Source organism: Cannabis sativa, chromosome 1, assembly GCF_029168945.1.
Source record: "Cannabis sativa cultivar Pink pepper isolate KNU-18-1 chromosome 1, ASM2916894v1, whole genome shotgun sequence".
Classification (NCBI taxonomy): Eukaryota; Viridiplantae; Streptophyta; class Magnoliopsida; order Rosales; family Cannabaceae; genus Cannabis; species Cannabis sativa.
Window position 1 is genome coordinate 135,409 of NC_083601.1, and position 21,357 is coordinate 156,765.

Consider the following 21,357-nt stretch of genomic DNA (forward strand, 5'->3'; position numbering starts at 1 on the left):
TAGTAAATTTGTTGTGGCTTACGACATGCATCAAATTTTTGGCGCCGTTGTCGGGGACTATTGTTTTATTTTATTATTCATATTTAATTTTTAGTATTTTTTTTTAAATTATTAAAAAAAAATCTGAAAAAAATTACAAAAAAAATTGTTTTATTATTCATATTTAATTTTTGTTACTAACTTGTTTTACTTTGATAATCTCAGGTGTACATGTCTAGTGCTGACGATACTCAAGAGAGACTTTCAAGGGTTAAACAATATCTTCAGTCATCGTCTGCTTCTCGATCTTCAAAGACTATAACCAACAACCCACTCTTTCAACCTCTTGGTCCTGCCAAATAGCCACTATCAACTGATCCCGAGTCAGATTCTGATGACTCGGTTACTTCTCACAAGACCATGGCTCAAAACAGGACATTGAAGGAGTTGGCTACGCAAAATCTGGAACAGCAACCATTGTGCATCTATTATGCACCTTTGGATGTCAATTTTGAACTGAAATCTGGCCTCATCCATTTACTACCAGCTTTTCATTGATTACCTGGAGAAGACCCCAACAAGCACCTTAAGGAGTTTCATATTGTCTGCTCTAGTATGAAACCTATATCAGTTACTGAAGAACAAATCAAGCTGCGGGCCTTCCCTTTCTCTTTAAAAGATGCTGCGAAGGAGTGGTTGTACTATCTACCACCGGGAACTATTGAAACATGGAATGACATGAAGACTGTTTTCTTGGAGCAATACTTCCCAGCCTCTAAAGTTTGGAGCATCCGAAAAGAAATCTCTGGAATTCAACAAATTACTGGAGAGTCACTTTATGAATATTGGGAAAGATTTAAAAGGTTGTGTGCTAGTTGCCCTCACCACCAAATCAGTGAACAACTCCTAATTTAATACTTTTATGAAGGTCTCTTACCTTTTGAGAGAAGTATGATAGATGCAGCAAGTGGAGGAGCATTGGTAGACAAAACCCAAACAGAAGCCAGAAATCTTATCTCAAACATGGCTGTCAATTCACAACAGTTTGGCACTCACCGAGAGTCTCCCTCAACATCACGACAGGTTAATGAAGTGAGCAAACCCATTGAGAACTAGCTTAGTCAACAAATAGCTCAATTAACCTCCGTGGTCCAACAACTTATTTTAAGCCAACATGTAAAGCCATGTGGAATATGTCAAGTTGTGGGGCATACTACTAATACTTGTCCTACTCTCTATGAAGGGCCAACAGAAGATGTTAATGCTATTGGAGGTTTCCCAGGTCAACCAAGACAGTAGTATAATCCATATTCGAACACATATAATGAGGGATGGCGTGATCATCCAAATTTTTGCTATGGCAATCAACAAAATGTCCAACAACCTGCTTTTAATTATCAATAGTGGACATCTGTCAGACAAAATCAAGCACCACAAGCTGCCCCACCAGCACCTCCCAAGCCTACATCTTAAGATCTTATTAATGCCATGTTGGCTGATTCTCAACAATTCAAACAAGAAACTCAAGCAGCGATAAAAAGTTTAGAGAATCAAGTGGGTCAACTATCAGAATCTTGTAATCGAATGCAATCTCAATTGTTTAAACAACTACCATCCCAACCTGAGAAAAATCCTAAGGAGAATGCCAGTGCAGTGACCTTGAGAAGTGGGAAACACTACGACCCACCTGTCATCACAAAACAAAAACCAGTGCCATCCAAACCACAAGATGATAGTCCAAAAGATGAAAAAGAGGCATCTAAGCCAAACAATCCAGCTCCACCAAAGCCTACCATTGTCAGACCCACCCTTCCCAAGCAGATTAAAGAATACTAAGAAGGAAGAAGCTGACAAGGAAATTCTTGAAACATTTCGCAAGGTGGAAGTGAACATTCCTCTTCTTGATTCCATAAAACAAGTACCACGATATGCCAAGTTTATCACTATTAGAAATGTGAGATTTTCACTATTTCGATTAAAATGATTGTTAGTGTAAGAAAACTAATTTTTCTCTCAACGTGTCCAAGAGAAAAGTGATGCACAACGGTCTTGGCTAGGCCCCCGTGAAATTTCATGATCTTTGGAGATGTGTAGGTCGAGATTTTAACATATAACTAACGAGTGTAAGAGTAAGGAAAAAACTTGTTCAAATTTCCCCTGAAAAGAAGAATATTTTCAATTAGGGGGCCATTTCAATAAATTTTAACCCAAAACCAATCTTCATATTCATTTCTTAGTAGTAAAAATTCATTGTGACTAGTGGCAAAAAATATTCCGAGATTGGACCGGGCCACATTTCACAAAGGGGTACCACTATCAGAAATGTGAGATTTTCACTATTTCGATTAAAATGATTTTTAGTGTAAGAAAACTAATTTTTCTCTCAACGTGTCCAAGAGAAAAGTGATGCACAACGGTCTTGGGTAGGCCCTCGTGAAATTTCATAATCTTTGGAGATGTGTAGGTTGAGATTTTAACAGATAACTAACGAGTGTAAGAGTAAGGAAAAAACTTGTTAAAATTTCCCCCGAAAAGAAGAATATTATCAATTAGGGGGCCATTTCAACAAATTTTAACCCAAAACCAATCTTCATATTCATTTCTTAGTAGTACAAATTGATTGTGACTAGTGGCAAAAAATATTCCGAGATTGGTCCGGGCCACATTTAACAAAGGGGTACCACTATCAGAAATGTGAGATTTTCACTATTTCGATTAAAATGATTGTTAGTGAAAGAAAACTAATTTTTCTCACAACGTGTCCAAGAGAAAAGTGATCCACAACGGTCTTGGCTAGGCCCCCGTGAAATTTCATGATCTTTGGAGATGTGTAGGTTGAGATTTTAACAGATAACTAACGAGTGTAAGAGTAAGGAAAAAACTTGTTAAAATTTCCCCTGAAAAGAAGAATATTTTCAATTAGGGGGCCATTTCAACAAATTTTAACCCAAAACCATTCTTCATATTCATTTCTTAGTAGTACAAATTGATTGTGACTAGTGGCAAAAAATATTCCGAGATTGGTCCGGGCCACATTTCACAAAGGGGTACCACTATCAGAAATGTGAGATTTTCACTATTTCGATTAAAACGATCGTTAGTGCAAGAAAACTAATTTTTCTCTCAACGTGTCCAAGAGAAAAGTGATACACAACGGTCTTGGCTAGGCCCCCGTGAAATTTCATGATCTTTGGAGATGTGTAGGTTGAGATTTTAACAGATAACGAACGAGTGTAAGAGTAAGGAAAAAACTTGTTAAAATTTCCCCCGAAAAGAAGAATATTTTCAATTAGGGGGCCATTTCAACAAATTTTAACCCAAAACCAATCTTCATATTCATTTCTTAGTAGTACAAATTGATTGTGACTAGTGGCAAAAAATATTCCGAGATTGGTCCGGGCCACATTTCACAAAGGGGTACCACTATCAGAAATGTGAGATTTTCACTATTTCGATTAAAATAATTATTAGTGCAAGAAAACTAATTTTTCTCTCAACGTGTCCAAGAGAAAAGTGATGCACAACGGTCTTGGCTAGGCTCCCGTGAAATTTCATGATCTTTGGATATGTGTAGGGTGACATTTTAATAGATAACTAACGAGTGTAAGAGTAAGGAAAAAACTTGTTAAAATTTCCCCTGAAAAGAAGAATATTTTCAATTAGGGGGCCATTTCAACAAATTTTAACCCAAAACCATCCTTCATATTCATTTCTTAGTAGTACAAATTGATTGTGACTAGTGGCAAAAAATATTCCGAGATTGGTCCGGGCCACATTTCACAAAGCGGTACCACTATCAGAAATGTGAGATTTTCACTATTTCGATTAAAATGATTTTTACTGTAAGAAAACTAATTTTTCTCTCAACGTGTCCAAGAGAAAAGTGATACACTACGGTCTTGGCTAGGCCCCCGTGAAATTTCATGATCTTTGGAGATGTGTAGATTGAGATTTTAACAGATAACTAACGAGTGTAAGAGTAAGGAAAAAACTTGTTAAAATTTCCCCTGAAAAGAAGAATATTTTCAATTAGGGGGCCATTTCAACAAATTTTAACCCAAAACCATTCTTCATATTCATTTTTTAGTAGTACAAATTGATTGTGATTAGTGGCAAAAAATATTCCGAGATTTGTCGGGGCCACATTTCACAAAGCGGTACCACTATAAGAAATGTGAGATTTTCACTATTTCGATTAAAACGATCGTTAGTGCAAGAAAACTAATTTTTCTCTCAACGTGTCCAAGAGAAAAGTGATGCACAACGGTCTTAGCTAGGCCCCCGTGAAATTTCATGATCTTTGGAGATGTGTAGGTTGAGATTTTAACAGATAACGAACGAGTGTAAGAGTAAGGAAAAAACTTGTTAAAATTTCCCCCGAAAAGAAGAATATTTTCAATTAGGGGGCCATTTCAACAAATTTTAACCCAAAACCAATCTTCATATTCATTTCTTAGTAGTAAAAATTGATTGTGACTAGTGGCAAAAAATATTCCAAGATTGGTCCGGGCCACATTTCACAAAGGGGTACCACTATCAGAAATGTGAGATTTTCACTATTTCGAATAAATTAATTATTAGTGCAAGAAAACTAATTTTTCTCTCAACGTGTCCAAGAGAAAAGTGATGCACAACGGTCTTGGCTAGGCTCCCGTGAAATTTCATGATCTTTGGAGATGTGTACGTTGAGATTTTAACAGATAACTAACGAGTGTAAGAGTAAGGAAAAAACTTGTTAAAATTTCCCCTGAAAAGAAGAATATTTTCAATTAGGGGGCCATTTCAAAAAAATTTAACCCAAAACCATTCTTCATATTCATTTCTTAGTAGTACAAATTGATTGTGACTAGTGGCAAAAAATATTCCGAGATTGGTCCGGGCCACATTTCACAAAGCGGTACCACTATGAGAAATGTGAGATTTTCACTATTTCGATTAAAATGATTGTTACTGTAAGAAAACTAATTTTTCTCTCAACGTGTCCAAGAGAAAAGTGATACACAACGGTCTTGGCTAGGCCCCCGTGAAATTTCATGATCTTTGGAGATGTGTAGATTGAGATTCTAACAGATAACTAACGAGTGTAAGAGTAAGGAAAAAACTTGTTAAAATTTCCCCCGAAAAGAAGAATATTATCAATTAGGGGGCCATTTCAACAAATTTTAACCCAAAACCAATCTTCATATTCATTTCTTAGTAGTACAAATTGATTGTGACTAGTGGCAAAAAATATTCCGAGATTGGTCCGGGCCACATTTAACAAAGGGGTACCACTATCAGAAATGTGAGATTTTCACTATTTCGATTAAAATGATTGTTAGTGAAAGAAAACTAATTTTTCTCACAACGTGTCCAAGAGAAAAGTGATCCACAACGGTCTTGGCTAGGCCCCCGTGAAATTTCATGATCTTTGGAGATGTGTAGGTTGAGATTTTAACAGATAACTAACGAGTGTAAGAGTAAGGAAAAAACTTGTTAAAATTTCCCCTGAAAAGAAGAATATTTTCAATTAGGGGGCCATTTCAACAAATTTTAACCCAAAACCATTCTTCATATTCATTTCTTAGTAGTACAAATTGATTGTGACTAGTGGCAAAAAATATTCCGAGATTGGTCCGGGCCACATTTCACAAAGGGGTACCACTATCAGAAATGTGAGATTTTCACTATTTCGATTAAAACGATCGTTAGTGCAAGAAAACTAATTTTTCTCTCAACGTGTCCAAGAGAAAAGTGATACACAACGGTCTTGGCTAGGCCCCCGTGAAATTTCATGATCTTTGGAGATGTGTAGGTTGAGATTTTAACAGATAACGAACGAGTGTAAGAGTAAGGAAAAAACTTGTTAAAATTTCCCCCGAAAAGAAGAATATTTTCAATTAGGGGGCCATTTCAACAAATTTTAACCCAAAACCAATCTTCATATTCTTTTCTTAGTAGTACAAATTGATTGTGACTAGTGGCAAAAAATATTCCGAGATTGGTCCGGGCCACATTTCACAAAGGGGTACCACTATCAGAAATGTGAGATTTTCACTATTTCGATTAAAATAATTATTAGTGCAAGAAAACTAATTTTTCTCTCAACGTGTCCAAGAGAAAAGTGATGCACAACGGTCTTGGCTAGGCTCCCGTGAAATTTCATGATCTTTGGATATGTGTAGGTTGACATTTTAATAGATAACTAACGAGTGTAAGAGTAAGGAAAAAACTTGTTAAAATTTCCCCTGAAAAGAAGAATATTTTCAATTAGGGGGCCATTTCAACAAATTTTAACCCAAAACCATCCTTCATATTCATTTCTTAGTAGTACAAATTGATTGTGACTAGTGGCAAAAAATATTCCGAGATTGGTCCGGGCCACATTTCACAAAGCGGTACCACTATCAGAAATGTGAGATTTTCACTATTTCGATTAAAATGATTTTTACTGTAAGAAAACTAATTTTTCTCTCAACGTGTCCAAGAGAAAAGTGATACACTACGGTCTTGGCTAGGCCCCCGTGAAATTTCATGATCTTTGGAGATGTGTAGATTGAGATTTTAACAGATAACTAACGAGTGTAAGAGTAAGGAAAAAACTTGTTAAAATTTCCCCTGAAAAGAAGAATATTTTCAATTAGGGGGCCATTTCAACAAATTTTAACCCAAAACCATTCTTCATATTCATTTTTTAGTAGTACAAATTGATTGTGATTAGTGGCAAAAAATATTCCGAGATTGGTCGGGGCCACATTTCACAAAGCGGTACCACTATAAGAAATGTGAGATTTTCACTATTTCGATTAAAACGATCGTTAGTGCAAGAAAACTAATTTTTCTCTCAACGTGTCCAAGAGAAAAGTGATGCACAACGGTCTTAGCTAGGCGCCCGTGAAATTTCATGATCTTTGGAGATGTGTAGGTTGAGATTTTAACAGATAACGAACGAGTGTAAGAGTAAGGAAAAAACTTGTTAAAATTTCCCCAGAAAAGAAGAATATTTTCAATTAGGGGGCCATTTCAACAAATTTTAACCCAAAACCAATCTTCATATTCATTTCTTAGTAGTAAAAATTGATTGTGACTAGTGGCAAAAAATATTCCAAGATTGGTCCGGGCCACATTTCACAAAGGGGTACCACTATCAGAAATGTGAGATTTTCACTATTTCGATTAAAATAATTATTAGTGCAAGAAAACTAATTTTTCTCTCAACGTGTCCAAGAGAAAAGTGATGCACAACGGTCTTGGCTAGGCTCCCGTGAAATTTCATGATCTTTGGAGATGTGTAGGTTGAGATTTTAACAGATAACTAACGAGTGTAAGAGTAAGGAAAAAACTTGTTAAAATTTCCCCTGAAAAGAAGAATATTTTCAATTAGGGGGCCATTTCAAAAAAATTTAACCCAAAACCATTCTTCATATTCATTTCTTAGTAGTACAAATTGATTGTGACTAGTGGCAAAAAATATTCCGAGATTGGTCCGGGCCACATTTCACAAAGCGGTACCACTATGAGAAATGTGAGATTTTCACTATTTCGATTAAAATGATTGTTACTGTAAGAAAACTAATTTTTCTCTCAACGTGTCCAAGAGAAAAGTGATACACAACGGTCTTGGCTAGGCCCCCGTGAAATTTCATGATCTTTGGAGATGTGTAGATTGAGATTTTAACAGATAACTAACGAGTGTAAGAGTAAGGAAAAAACTTGTTAAAATTTCCCCTGAAAAGAAGAATATTTTCAATTAGGGGGCCATTTCAACAAATTTTAACCCAAAACCATTCTTCATATTCATTTTTTAGTAGTACAAATTGATTGTGATTAGTGGCAAAAAATATTGCGAGATTGGTCGGGGCCACATTTCACAAAGCGGTACCACTATCAGAAATGTGAGATTTTCACTATTTCGATTAAAACGATCGTTAGTGCAAGAAAACTAATTTTTCTCTCAACGTGTCCAAGAGAAAAGTGATGCACAACGGTCTTGGCTAGGCCCCTGTTAAATTTCATGATCTTTGGAGATGTGTAGATTGAGATTTTAACAGATAACTAACGAGTGTAAGAGTAAGGAAAAAACTTGTTAAAATTTCCCCTGAAAAGAAGAATATTTTCAATTAGGGGGCCATTTCAACAAATTTTAACCCAAAACCATTCTTCATATTCATTTTTTAGTAGTACAAATTGATTGTGATTAGTGGCAAAAAATATTCCGAGATTGGTCGGGGCCACATTTCACAAAGCGGTACCAATATCAGAAATGTGAGATTTTCACTATTTCGATTAAAACGATCGTTAGTGCAAGAAAACTAATTTTTCTCTCAACGTGTCCAAAAGAAAAGTGATGCACAACGGTCTTGGCTAGGCCCCCGTGAAATTTCATGATCTTTGGAGATGTGTAGGTTGAGATTTTAACAGATAACGAACGAGTGTAAGAGTAAGGAAAAAACTTGTTAAAATTTCCCCCGAAAAGAAGAATATTTTCAATTAGGGGGCCATTTCAACAAATTTTAACCCAAAACCAATCTTCATATTCATTTCTTAGTAGTACAAATTGATTGTGACTAGTGGAAAAAAATATTCCGAGATTGGTCCGGGCCACATTTCACAAAGGTGTACCACTATCAGAAATGTGAGATTTTCACTATTTCGATTAAAACGATCGTTAGTGCAAGAAAACTAATTTTTCTCTCAACGTGTCCAAGAGAAAAGTGATGCACAACGGTCTTGGCTAGGCCCCTGTTAAATTTCATGATCTTTGGAGATGTGTAGATTGAGATTTTAACAGATAACTAACGAGTGTAAGAGTAAGGAAAAAACTTGTTAAAATTTCCCCTGAAAAGAAGAATATTTTCAATTAGGGGGCCATTTCAACAAATTTTAACCCAAAACCATTCTTCATATTCATTTTTTAGTAGTACAAATTGATTGTGATTAGTGGCAAAAAATATTCCGAGATTGGTCGGGGCCACATTTCACAAAGCGGTACCACTATCAGAAATGTGAGATTTTCACTATTTCGATTAAAACGATCGTTAGTGCAAGAAAACTAATTTTTCTCTCAACGTGTCCAAGAGAAAAGTGATGCACAACGGTCTTGGCTAGGCCCCCGTGAAATTTCATGATCTTTGGAGATGTGTAGGTTGAGATTTTAACAGATAACAAACGAGTGTAAGAGTAAGGAAAAAACTTGTTAAAATTTCCCCCGAAAAGAAGAATATTTTCAATTAGGGGGCCATTTCAACAAATTTTAACCCAAAACCAATCTTCATATTCATTTCTTAGTAGTACAAATTGATTGTGACTAGTGGAAAAAAATATTCCGAGATTGGTCCGGGCCACATTTCACAAAGGGGTACCACTATCAGAAATGTGAGATTTTCACTATTTCGATTAAAATGATTTTTACTGTAAGAAAACTAATTTTTCTCTCAACGTTTCCAAGAGAAAAGTGATACACTACGGTCTTGGCTAGGCACCCGTGAAATTTCATGATCTTTGGAGATGTGTAGATTGAGATTTTAACAGATAACTAACGAGTGTAAGAGTAAGGAAAAAACTTGTTAAAATTTCCCCTGAAAAGAAGAATATTTTCAATTAGGGGGCCATTTCAACAAATTTTAACCCAAAACCATTCTTCATATTCATTTTTTAGTAGTACAAATTTATTGTGATTAGTGGCAAAAAATATTCCGAGATTGGTCGGGGCCACATTTCACAAAGCGGTACCACTATCAGAAATGTGAGATTTTCACTATTTCGATTAAAACGATCGTTAGTGCAAGAAAACTAATTTTTCTCTCAACGTGTCCAAGAGAAAAGTGATGCACAACGGTCTTGGCTAGGCCCCCGTGAAATTTCATGATCTTTGGAGATGTGTAGGTTGAGATTTTAACAGATAACGAACGAGTGTAAGAGTAAGGAAAAAACTTGTTAAAATTTCCCCCGAAAAGAAGAATATTTTCAATTAGGGGGCCATTTCAACAAATTTTAACCCAAAACCAATCTTCATATTCATTTCTTAGTAGTACAAATTGATTATGACTAGTGGAAAAAAATATTCCGAGATTGGTCCGGGCCACATTTCACAAAGGGGTACCACTATCAGAAATGTGAGATTTTCACTATTTCGATTAAAACGATCGTTAGTGCAAGAAAACTAATTTTTCTCTCAACGTGTCCAAGAGAAAAGTGATGCACAAAGGTCTTGGCTAGGCCCCTGTTAAATTTCATGATCTTTGGAGATGTGTAGATTGAGATTTTAACAGATAACTAACGAGTGTAAGAGTAAGGAAAAAACTTGTTAAAATTTCCCCTGAAAAGAAGAATATTTTCAATTAGGGGGCCATTTCAACAAATTTTAACCCAAAACCATTCTTCATATTCATTTTTTAGTAGTACAAATTGATTGTGACTAGTGGAAAAAAATATTCCGAGATTGGTCCGGGCCACATTTCACAAAGGGGTACCACTATCAGAAATGTGAGATTTTCACTATTTCGATTAAAATGATTTTTACTGTAAGAAAACTAATTTTTCTCTCAACGTTTCCAAGAGAAAAGTGATACACTACGGTCTTGGCTAGGCCCCCGTGAAATTTCATGATCTTTTGAGATGTGTAGATTGAGATTTTAACAGATAACTAACGAGTGTAAGAGTAAGGAAAAAACTTGTTAAAATTTCCCCTGAAAAGAAGAATATTTTCAATTAGGGGGCCATTTCAACAAATTTTAACCCAAAACCATTCTTCATATTCATTTTTTAGTAGTACAAATTTATTGTGATTAGTGGCAAAAAATATTCCGAGATTGGTCGGGGCCACATTTCACAAAGCGGTACCACTATCAGAAATGTGAGATTTTCACTATTTCGATTAAAACGATCGTTAGTGCAAGAAAACTAATTTTTCTCTCAACGTGTCCAAGAGAAAAGTGATGCACAACGGTCTTGGCTAGGACCCCGTGAAATTTCATGATCTTTGGAGATGTGTAGGTTGAGATTTTAACAGATAACGAACGAGTGTAAGAGTAAGGAAAAAACTTGTTAAAATTTCCCCCGAAAAGAAGAATATTTTCAATTAGGGGGCCATTTCAACAAATTTTAACCCAAAACCAATCTTCATATTCATTTCTTAGTAGTACAAATTGATTGTGACTAGTGGCAAAATATATTCCGAGATTGGTCCGGGCCACATTTCACAAAGGGGTACCACTATCAGAAATGTGAGATTTTCACTATTTCGATTAAAATAATTATTAGTGCAAGAAAACTAATTTTTCTCTCAACGTGTCCAAGAGAAAAGTGATGCACAACGGTCTTGGCTAGGCTCCCTTGAAATTTCATGATCTTTGGAGATGTGTAGGTTGAGATTTTAACAGATAACTAACGAGTGTAAGAGTAAGGAAAAAACTTGTTAAAATTTCCCCTGAAAAGAAGAATATTTTCAATTAGGGGGCCATTTCAACAAATTTTAACCCAAAACCATTCTTCATATTCATTTCTTAGTAGTACAAATTGATTGTGACTAGTGGCAAAAAATATTCCGAGATTGGTCCGGGACACATTTCACAAAGCGGTACCACTATGAGAAATGTGAGATTTTCACTATTTCGATTAAAATGATTGTTACTGTAAGAAAACTAATTTTTCTCTCAACGTGTCCAAGAGAAAAGTGATACACAACGGTCTTGGCTAGGCCCCCGTGAAATTTCATGATCTTTGGAGATGTGTAGATTGAGATTTTAACAGATAACTAACGAGTGTAAGAGTAAGGAAAAAACTTGTTAAAATTTCCCCTGAAAAGAAGAATATTTTCAATTAGGGGGCCGTTTCAACAAATTTTAACCCAAAACCATTCTTCATATTCATTTTTTAGTAGTACAAATTGATTGTGATTAGTGGCAAAAAATATTCCGAGATTCGTCGGGGCCACATTTCACAAAGCGGTACCACTATCAGAAATGTGAGATTTTCACTATTTCGATTAAAACGATCGTTAGTGCAAGAAAACTAATTTTTCTCTCAACGTGTCCAAGAGAAAAGTGATGCACAACGGTCTTGGCTAGGCCCCCGTGAAATTTCATGATCTTTGGAGATGTGTAGGTTGAGATTTTAACAGATAACGAACGAGTGTAAGAGTAAGGAAAAAACTTGTTAAAATTTCCCCCGAAAAGAAGAATATTTTCAATTAGGGGGCCATTTCAACAAATTTTAACCCAAAACCAATCTTCATATTCATTTCTTAGTAGTACAAATTGATTGTGACTAGTGGCAAAATATATTCCGAGATTGGTCCGGGCCACATTTCACAAAGGGGTACCACTATCAGAAATGTGAGATTTTCACTATTTCGATTAAAATAATTATTAGTGCAAGAAAACTAATTTTTCTCTCAACGTGTCCAAGAGAAAAGTGATGCACAACGGTCTTGGCTAGGCTCCCTTGAAATTTCATGATCTTTGGAGATGTGTAGGTTGAGATTTTAACAGATAACTAACGAGTGTAAGAGTAAGGAAAAAACTTGTTAAAATTTCTCCTGAAAAGAAGAATATTTTCAATTAGGGGGCCATTTCAACAAATTTTAACCCAAAACCATTCTTCATATTCATTTCTTAGTAGTACAAATTGATTGTGACTAGTGGCAAAAAATATTCCGAGATTGGTCCGGGACACATTTCACAAAGCGGTACCACTATGAGAAATGTGAGATTTTCACTATTTCGATTAAAATGATTGTTACTGTAAGAAAACTAATTTTTCTCTCAACGTGTCCAAGAGAAAAGTGATACACAACGGTCTTGGCTAGGCCCCCGTGAAATTTCATGATCTTTGGAGATGTGTAGATTGAGATTTTAACAGATAACTAACGAGTGTAAGAGTAAGGAAAAAACTTGTTAAAATTTCCCCTGAAAAGAAGAATATTTTCAATTAGGGGGCCGTTTCAACAAATTTTAACCCAAAACCATTCTTCATATTCATTTTTTAGTAGTACAAATTGATTGTGATTAGTGGCAAAAAATATTCCGAGATTCGTCGGGGCCACATTTCACAAAGCGGTACCACTATCAGAAATGTGAGATTTTCACTATTTCGATTAAAACGATCGTTAGTGCAAGAAAACTAATTTTTCTCTCAACGTGTCCAAGAGAAAAGTGATGCACAACGGTCTTGGCTAGGCCCCCGTGAAATTTCATGATCTTTGGAGATGTGTAGGTTGAGATTTTAACAGATAACGAACGAGTGTAAGAGTAAGGAAAAAACTTGTTAAAATTTCCCCTGAAAAGAAGAATATTTTCAATTAGGGGGCCATTTCAACAAATTTTAACCCAAAACCATTCTTCATATTCATTTCTTAGTAGTACAAATTGATTGTGACTAGTGGAAAAAAATATTCCGAGATTGGTCCGGGCCACATTTCACAAAGGGGTACCACTATCAGAAATGTGAGATTTTCACTATTTCGATTAAAACGATCGTTAGTGCAAGAAAACTAATTTTTCTCTCAACGTGTCCAAGAGAAAAGTGATGCACAACGGTCTTGGCTAGGCCCCTGTTAAATTTCATGATCTTTGGAGATGTGTAGATTGAGATTTTAACAGATAACTAACGAGTGTAAGAGTAAGGAAAAAACTTGTTAAAATTTCCCCTGAAAAGAAGAATATTTTCAATTAGGGGGCCATTTCAACAAATTTTAACCCAAAACCATTCTTCATATTCATTTTTTAGTAGTACAAATTGATTGTGACTAGTGGAAAAAAATATTCCGAGATTGGTCCGGGCCACATTTCACAAAGGGGTACCACTATCAGAAATGTGAGATTTTCACTATTTCGATTAAAATGATTTTTACTGTAAGAAAACTAATTTTTCTCTCAACGTTTCCAAGAGAAAAGTGATACACTACGGTCTTGGCTAGGCCCCCGTGAAATTTCATGATCTTTTGAGATGTGTAGATTGAGATTTTAACAGATAACTAACGAGTGTAAGAGTAAGGAAAAAACTTGTTAAAATTTCCCCTGAAAAGAAGAATATTTTCAATTAGGGGGCCATTTCAACAAATTTTAACCCAAAACCATTCTTCATATTCATTTTTTAGTAGTACAAATTTATTGTGATTAGTGGCAAAAAATATTCCGAGATTGGTCGGGGCCACATTTCACAAAGCGGTACCACTATCAGAAATGTGAGATTTTCACTATTTCGATTAAAACGATCGTTAGTGCAAGAAAACTAATTTTTCTCTCAACGTGTCCAAGAGAAAAGTGATGCACAACGGTCTTGGCTAGGCCCCCGTGAAATTTCATGATCTTTGGAGATGTGTAGGTTGAGATTTTAACAGATAACGAACGAGTGTAAGAGTAAGGAAAAAACTTGTTAAAATTTCCCCTGAAAAGAAGAATATTTTCAATTAGGGGGCCATTTCAACAAATTTTAACCCAAAACCATTCTTCATATTCATTTCTTAGTAGTACAAATTGATTGTGACTAGTGGCAAAATATATTCCGAGATTGGTCCGGGCCACATTTCACAAAGGGGTACCACTATCAGAAATGTGAGATTTTCACTATTTCGATTAAAATAATTATTAGTGCAAGAAAACTAATTTTTCTCTCAACGTGTCCAAGAGAAAAGTGATGCACAACGGTCTTGGCTAGGCTCCCTTGAAATTTCATGATCTTTGGAGATGTGTAGGTTGAGATTTTAACAGATAACTAACGAGTGTAAGAGTAAGGAAAAAACTTGTTAAAATTTCCCCTGAAAAGAAGAATATTTTCAATTAGGGGGCCATTTCAACAAATTTTAACCCAAAACCATTCTTCATATTCATTTCTTAGTAGTACAAATTGATTGTGACTAGTGGCAAAAAATATTCCGAGATTGGTCCGGGACACATTTCACAAAGCGGTACCACTATCAGAAATGTGAGATTTTCACTATTTCGATTAAAATGATTGTTACTGTAAGAAAACTAATTTTTCTCTCAACGTGTCCAAGAGAAAAGTGATACACAACGGTCTTGGCTAGGCCCCCGTGAAATTTCATGATCTTTGGAGATGTGTAGATTGAGATTTTAACAGATAACTAACGAGTGTAAGAGTAAGGAAAAAACTTGTTAAAATTTCCCCTGAAAAGAAGAATATTTTCAATTAGGGGGCCGTTTCAACAAATTTTAACCCAAAACCATTCTTCATATTCATTTTTTAGTAGTACAAATTGATTGTGATTAGTGGCAAAAAATATTCCGAGATTCGTCGGGGCCACATTTCACAAAGCGGTACCACTATCAGAAATGTGAGATTTTCACTATTTCGATTAAAACGATCGTTAGTGCAAGAAAACTAATTTTTCTCTCAACGTGTCCAAGAGAAAAGTGATGCACAACGGTCTTTGCTAGGCCCCTGTTAAATTTCATGATCTTTGGAGATGTGTAGGTGGAGATTTTAACAGATAACTAACGAGTGTAAGAGTAAGGAAAAAACTTGTTAAAATTTCCCCTGAAAAGAAGAATATTTTCAATTAGGGGGCCATTTCAAAAAATTTTAACCCAAAACCAATCTTCATATTCATTTCTTAGTAGTACAAATTGATTGTGACTAGTGGCAAAAAATATTCCGAGATTGGTCCGGGCCACATTTAACAAAGGGGTACCACTATCAGAAATGTGAGATTTTCACTATTTCGATTAAAATAATTATTAGTGCAAGAAAACTAATTTTTCTCTCAACGTGTCCAAGAGAAAAGTGATGCACAACGGTCTTGGCTAGGCCCCCGTGAAATTTCATGATCTTTGGAGATGTGTAGGTCGAGATTTTAACAGATAACTAACGAGTGTAAGAGTAAGGAAAAAACTTGTTAAAATTTCCCCTGAAAAGAAGAATATTTTCAATTAGGGGGCCATTTCAATAAATTTTCACCCAAAACCAAACTTCATATTCATTTCTTAGTAGTAAAAATTCATTGTGACTAGTGGCAAAAAATATTCCGAGATTGGTCCGGGCCACATTTCACAAAGCGGTACCACTATCAGAAATGTGAGATTTTCACTATTTCGATTAAAATGATTGTTACTGTAAGAAAACTAATTTTTCTCTCAACGTGTCCAAGAGATAAGTGATGCACAACGGTCTTGGCTAGGCCCCCGTGAAATTTCATGATCTTTGGAGATGTGTAGGTTGAGATTTTAACAGATAACTAACGAGTGTAAGAGTAAGGAAAAAACTTGTTAAAATTTCCCCCGAAAAGAAGAATATTTTCAATTAGGGGGCCATTTCAACAAATTGTAACCCAAAACCAATCTTCATATTCATTTCTTAGTAGTACAAATTCATTGTGACTAGTGGCAAAAAATATTCCGAGATTGGTCCGGGCCACATTTCACAAAGGGGTACCACTATCAGAAATGTGAGATTTTCACTATTTCGATTAAAATAATTATTAGTGCAAGAAAACTAATTTTTCTCTCAACGTGTCCAAGAGAAAAGTGATGCACAACGGTCTTGGCTAGGCCCCCGTGAAATTTCATGATCTTTGGAGATGTGTAGGTTGAGATTTTAACAGATAACTAACGAGTGTAAGAGTAAGGAAAAAACTTGTTAAAATTTCCCATGAAAAGAAGAATATTTTCAATTAGGGGGCCATTTCAACAAATTTTAACCCAAAACCATTCTTCATATTCATTTCTTAGAAGTACAAATTGATTGTGACTAGTGGCAAAAAATATTCCGAGATTGGTCCGGGCCACATTTCACAAAGCGGTACCACTATCAGAAATGTGAGATTTTCACTATTTCGATTAAAATGGTTGTTACTGTAAGAAAACTAATTTTTCTCTCAACGTGTCCAAGAGAAAAGTGATGCACAACGGTCTTGGCTAGGCCCCCGTGAAATTTCATGATCTTTGGAGATGTGTAGATTGAGATTTTAACAGATAACTAACGAGTGTAAGAGTAAGGAAAAAACTTGTTAAAATTTCCCCTGAAAAGAAGAATATTTTCAATTAGGGGGCCATTTCAACAAATTTTAACCCAAAACCATTCTTCATATTCATTTTTTAGTAGTACAAATTGATTGTGATTAGTGGCAAAAAATATTCCGAGATTGGTCGGGGCCACATTTCACAAAGCGGTACCACTATCAGAAATGTGAGATTTTCACTATTTCGAATAAACGATCGTTAGTGCAAGAAAACTAATTTTTCTTTCAACGTGTCCAAGAGAAAAGTGATGCACAACGGTCTTGGCTAGGCCCCTGTTAAATTTCATGATCTTTGGAGATGTGTAGGTGGAGATTTTAACAAATAACTAACGAGTGTAAGAGTAAGGAAAAAACTTTTTAAAATTTCCCCTGAAAAGAAGAATATTTTCAATTAGGGGGCCATTTCAACAAATTTTAACCCAAAACCATTCTTCATATTCATTTTTTAGTAGTACAAATTGATTGTGATTAGTGGCAAAAAATATTCCGAGATTGGTCGGGGCCATATTTCACAAAGCGGTACCACTATCAGAAATGTGAGATTTTCACTATTTCGATTAAAATGATCGTTAGTGCAAGAAAACTAATTTTTCTCTCAACGTGTCCAAGAGAAAAGTGATGCACAACGGTCTTTGCTAGGCCCCTGTTAAATTTCATGATCTTTGGAGATGTGTAGGTGGAGATTTTAACAGATAACTAACGAGTGTAAGAGTAAGGAAAAAACTTGTTAAAATTTCCCCTGAAAAGAAGAATATTTTCAATTAGGGGGCATTTCAACAAATTTTAACCCAAAACCAATCTTCATATTCATTTCTTAGTAGTACAAATTCATTGTGACTAGTGGCAAAAAATATTCCGAGATTGGTCCGGGCCACATTTAACAAAGGGGTACCACTATCAGAAATGTGAGATTTTCACTATTTCGATTAAAATAATTATTAGTGCAAGAAAACTAATTTTTCTCTCAACGTGTCCAAGAGAAAAGTGATGCACAACGGTCTTGGCTAGGCCCCCGTGAAATTTCATGATCTTTGGAGATGGGTAGGTCGAGATTTTAACAGATAACTAACGAGTGTAAGAGTAAGGAAAAAACTTGTTAAAATTTCCCCTGAAAAGAAGAATATTTTCAATTAGGGAGCCATTTCAATAAATTTTCACCCAAAACCAATCTTCATATTCATTTCTTAGTAGTAAAAATTCATTGTGACTAGTGGCAAAAAATATTCCGAGATTGGTCCGGGCCACATTTCACAAAGCGGTACCACTATCAGAAATGTGAGATTTTCACTATTTCGATTAAAATGATTGTTACTGTAAGAAAACTAATTTTTCTCTCAACGTGTCCAAGAGATAAGTGATGCACAACGGTCTTGGCTAGGCCCCCGTGAAATTTCATGATCTTTGGAGATGTGTAGGTTGAGATTTTAACAGATAACTAACGAGTGTAAGAGTAAGGAAAAAACTTGTTAAAATTTCCCCAGAAAAGAAGAATATTTTCAATTAGGGGGCCATTTCAACAAATTGTAACCCAAAACCAATCTTCATATTCATTTCTTAGTAGTACAAATTCATTGTGACTAGTGGCAAAAAATATTCCGAGATTGGTCCGGGCCACATTTCACAAAGGGGTACCACTATCAGAAATGTGAGATTTTCACTATTTCGATTAAAATAATTATTAGTGCAAGAAAACTAATTTTTCTCTCAACGTGTCCAAGAGAAAAGTGATGCACAACGGTCTTGGCTAGGCCCCCGTGAAATTTCATGATCTTTGGAGATGTGTAGGTTGAGATTTTAACAGATAACTAACGAGTGTAAGAGTAAGGAAAAAACTTGTTAAAATTTCCCCTGAAAAGAAGAATATTTTCAATTAGGGGGCCATTTCAACAAATTTTAACCCAAAACCATTCTTCATATTCATTTCTTAGAAGTACAAATTGATTGTGACTAGTGGCAAAAAATATTCCGAGATTGGTCCGGGCCACATTTCACAAAGCGGTACCACTATCAGAAATGTGAGATTTTCACTATTTCGATTAAAATGGTTGTTACTGTAAGAAAACTAATTTTTCTCTCAACGTGTCCAAGAGAAAAGTGATACACAACGGTCTTGGCTAGGCCCCCGTGAAATTTCATGATCTTTGGAGATGTGTAGATTGAGATTTTAACAGATAACTAACGAGTGTAAGAGTAAGGAAAAAACTTGTTAAAATTTCCCCCGAAAAGAAGAATATTTTCAATTAGGGGGCCATTTCAACAAATTGTAACCCAAAACCAATCTTCATATTCATTTCTTAGTAGTACAAATTCATTGTGACTAGTGGCAAAAAATATTCCGAGATTGGTCCGGGCCACATTTCACAAAGGGGTACCACTATCAGAAATGTGAGATTTTCACTATTTCGATTAAAATAATTATTAGTGCAAGAAAACTAATTTTTCTCTCAACGTGTCCAAGAGAAAAGTGATGCACAACGGTCTTGGCTAGGCCCCCGTGAAATTTCATGATCTTTGGAGATGTGTAGGTTGAGATTTTAACAGATAACTAACGAGTGTAAGAGTAAGGAAAAAACTTGTTAAAATTTCCCCTGAAAAGAAGAATATTTTCAATTAGGGGGCCATTTCAACAAATTTTAACCCAAAACCATTCTTCATATTCATTTCTTAGAAGTACAAATTGATTGTGACTAGTGGCAAAAAATATTCCGAGATTGGTCCGGGCCACATTTCACAAAGCGGTACCACTATCAGAAATGTGAGATTTTCACTATTTCGATTAAAATGGTTGTTACTGTAAGAAAACTAATTTTTCTCTCAACGTGTCCAAGAGAAAAGTGATACACAACGGTCTTGGCTAGGCCCCCGTGAAATTTCATGATCTTTGGAGATGTGTAGATTGAGATTTTAACAGATAACTAACGAGTGTAAGAGTAAGGAAAAAACTTGTTAAAATTTCCCCTGAAAAGAAGAATATTTTCAATTAGGGGGCCATTTCAACAAATTTTAACCCTAAACCATTCTTCATATTCATTTTTTAGTAGTACAAATTGATTGTGATAAGTGGCAAAAAATATTCCGAGATTTGTCGGGGCCACATTTCACAAAGCGGTACCACTATCAGAAATGTGAGATTTTCACTATTTCGAATAAACGATCGTTAGTGCAAGAAAACTAATTTTTCTTTCAACGTGTCCAAGAGAAAAGTGATGCACAACGGTCTTGGCTAGGCCCCTGTTAAATTTCATGATCTTTGGAGATGTGTAGGTGGAGATTTTAACAGATAACTAACGAGTGTAAGAGTAAGGAAAAAACTTGTTAAAATTTCCCCTGAAAAGAAGAATATTTTCAATTAAGGGGCCATTTCAACAAATTTTAACCCAAAACCAATCTTCATATTCATTTCTTAGTAGTAAAAATTCATTGTGACTAGTGGCAAAAAATATTCCGAGATTGGTCCGGGCCACATTTCACAAAGCGGTACCACTATCAGAAATGTGAGATTTTCACTATTTCGATTAAAATGATTGTTACTGTAAGAAAACTAATTTTTCTCTCAACGTGTCCAAGAGATAAGTGATGCACAACGGTCTTGGCTAGGCCCCCGTGAAATTTCATGATCTTTGGAGATGTGTAGGTTGAGATTTTAACAGATAACTAACGAGTGTAAGAGTAAGGAAAAAACTTGTTAAAATTTCCCCCGAAAAGAAGAATATTTTCAATTAGGGGGCCATTTCAACAAATTGTAACCCAAAACCAATCTTCATATTCATTTCTTAGTAGTACAAATTCATTGTGACTAGTGGCAAAAAATATTCCGAGATTGGTCCGGGCCACATTTCACAAAGGGGTACCACTATCAGAAATGTGAGATTTTCACTATTTCGATTAAAATAATTATTAGTGCAAGAAAACTAATTTTTCTCTCAACGTGTCCAAGAGAAAAGTGATGCACAACGGTCTTGGCTAGGCCCCCGTGAAATTTCATGATCTTTGGAGATGTGTAGGTTGAGATTTTAACAGATAACTAACGAGTGTAAGAGTAAGAAAAAAACTTGTTAAAATTTCCCCTGAAAAGAAGAATATTTTCAATTAGGGGGCCATTTCAACAAATTTTAACCCAAAACCATTCTTCATATTCATTTCTTAGAAGTACAAATTGATTGTGACTAGTGGCAAAAAATATTCCGAGATTGGTCCGGGCCACATTTCACAAAGCGGTACCACTATCAGAAATGTGAGATTTTCACTATTTCGATTAAAATGGTTGTTACTGTAAGAAAACTAATTTTTCTCTCAACGTGTCCAAGAGAAAAGTGATACACAACGGTCTTGGCTAGGCCCCCGTGAAATTTCATGATCTTTGGAGATGTGTAGATTGAGATTTTAACAGATAACTAACGAGTGTAAGAGTAAGGAAAAAA

At 35.4% G+C, this 21,357-nt stretch overlaps 1 non-coding gene across 1 annotated transcript; it reads right to left on the reverse strand.

Annotated features, from left to right (window-relative positions):
* Window positions 1-765: 765 nt before the first annotated feature.
* On the reverse strand, window positions 766-872 carry LOC133033818 (small nucleolar RNA R71). The gene has a single exon (XR_009685880.1). It is a non-coding gene; the product is annotated as a small nucleolar RNA R71 (small nucleolar RNA).
* Between the last annotated feature and the right edge of the window lie 20,485 nt (window positions 873-21,357).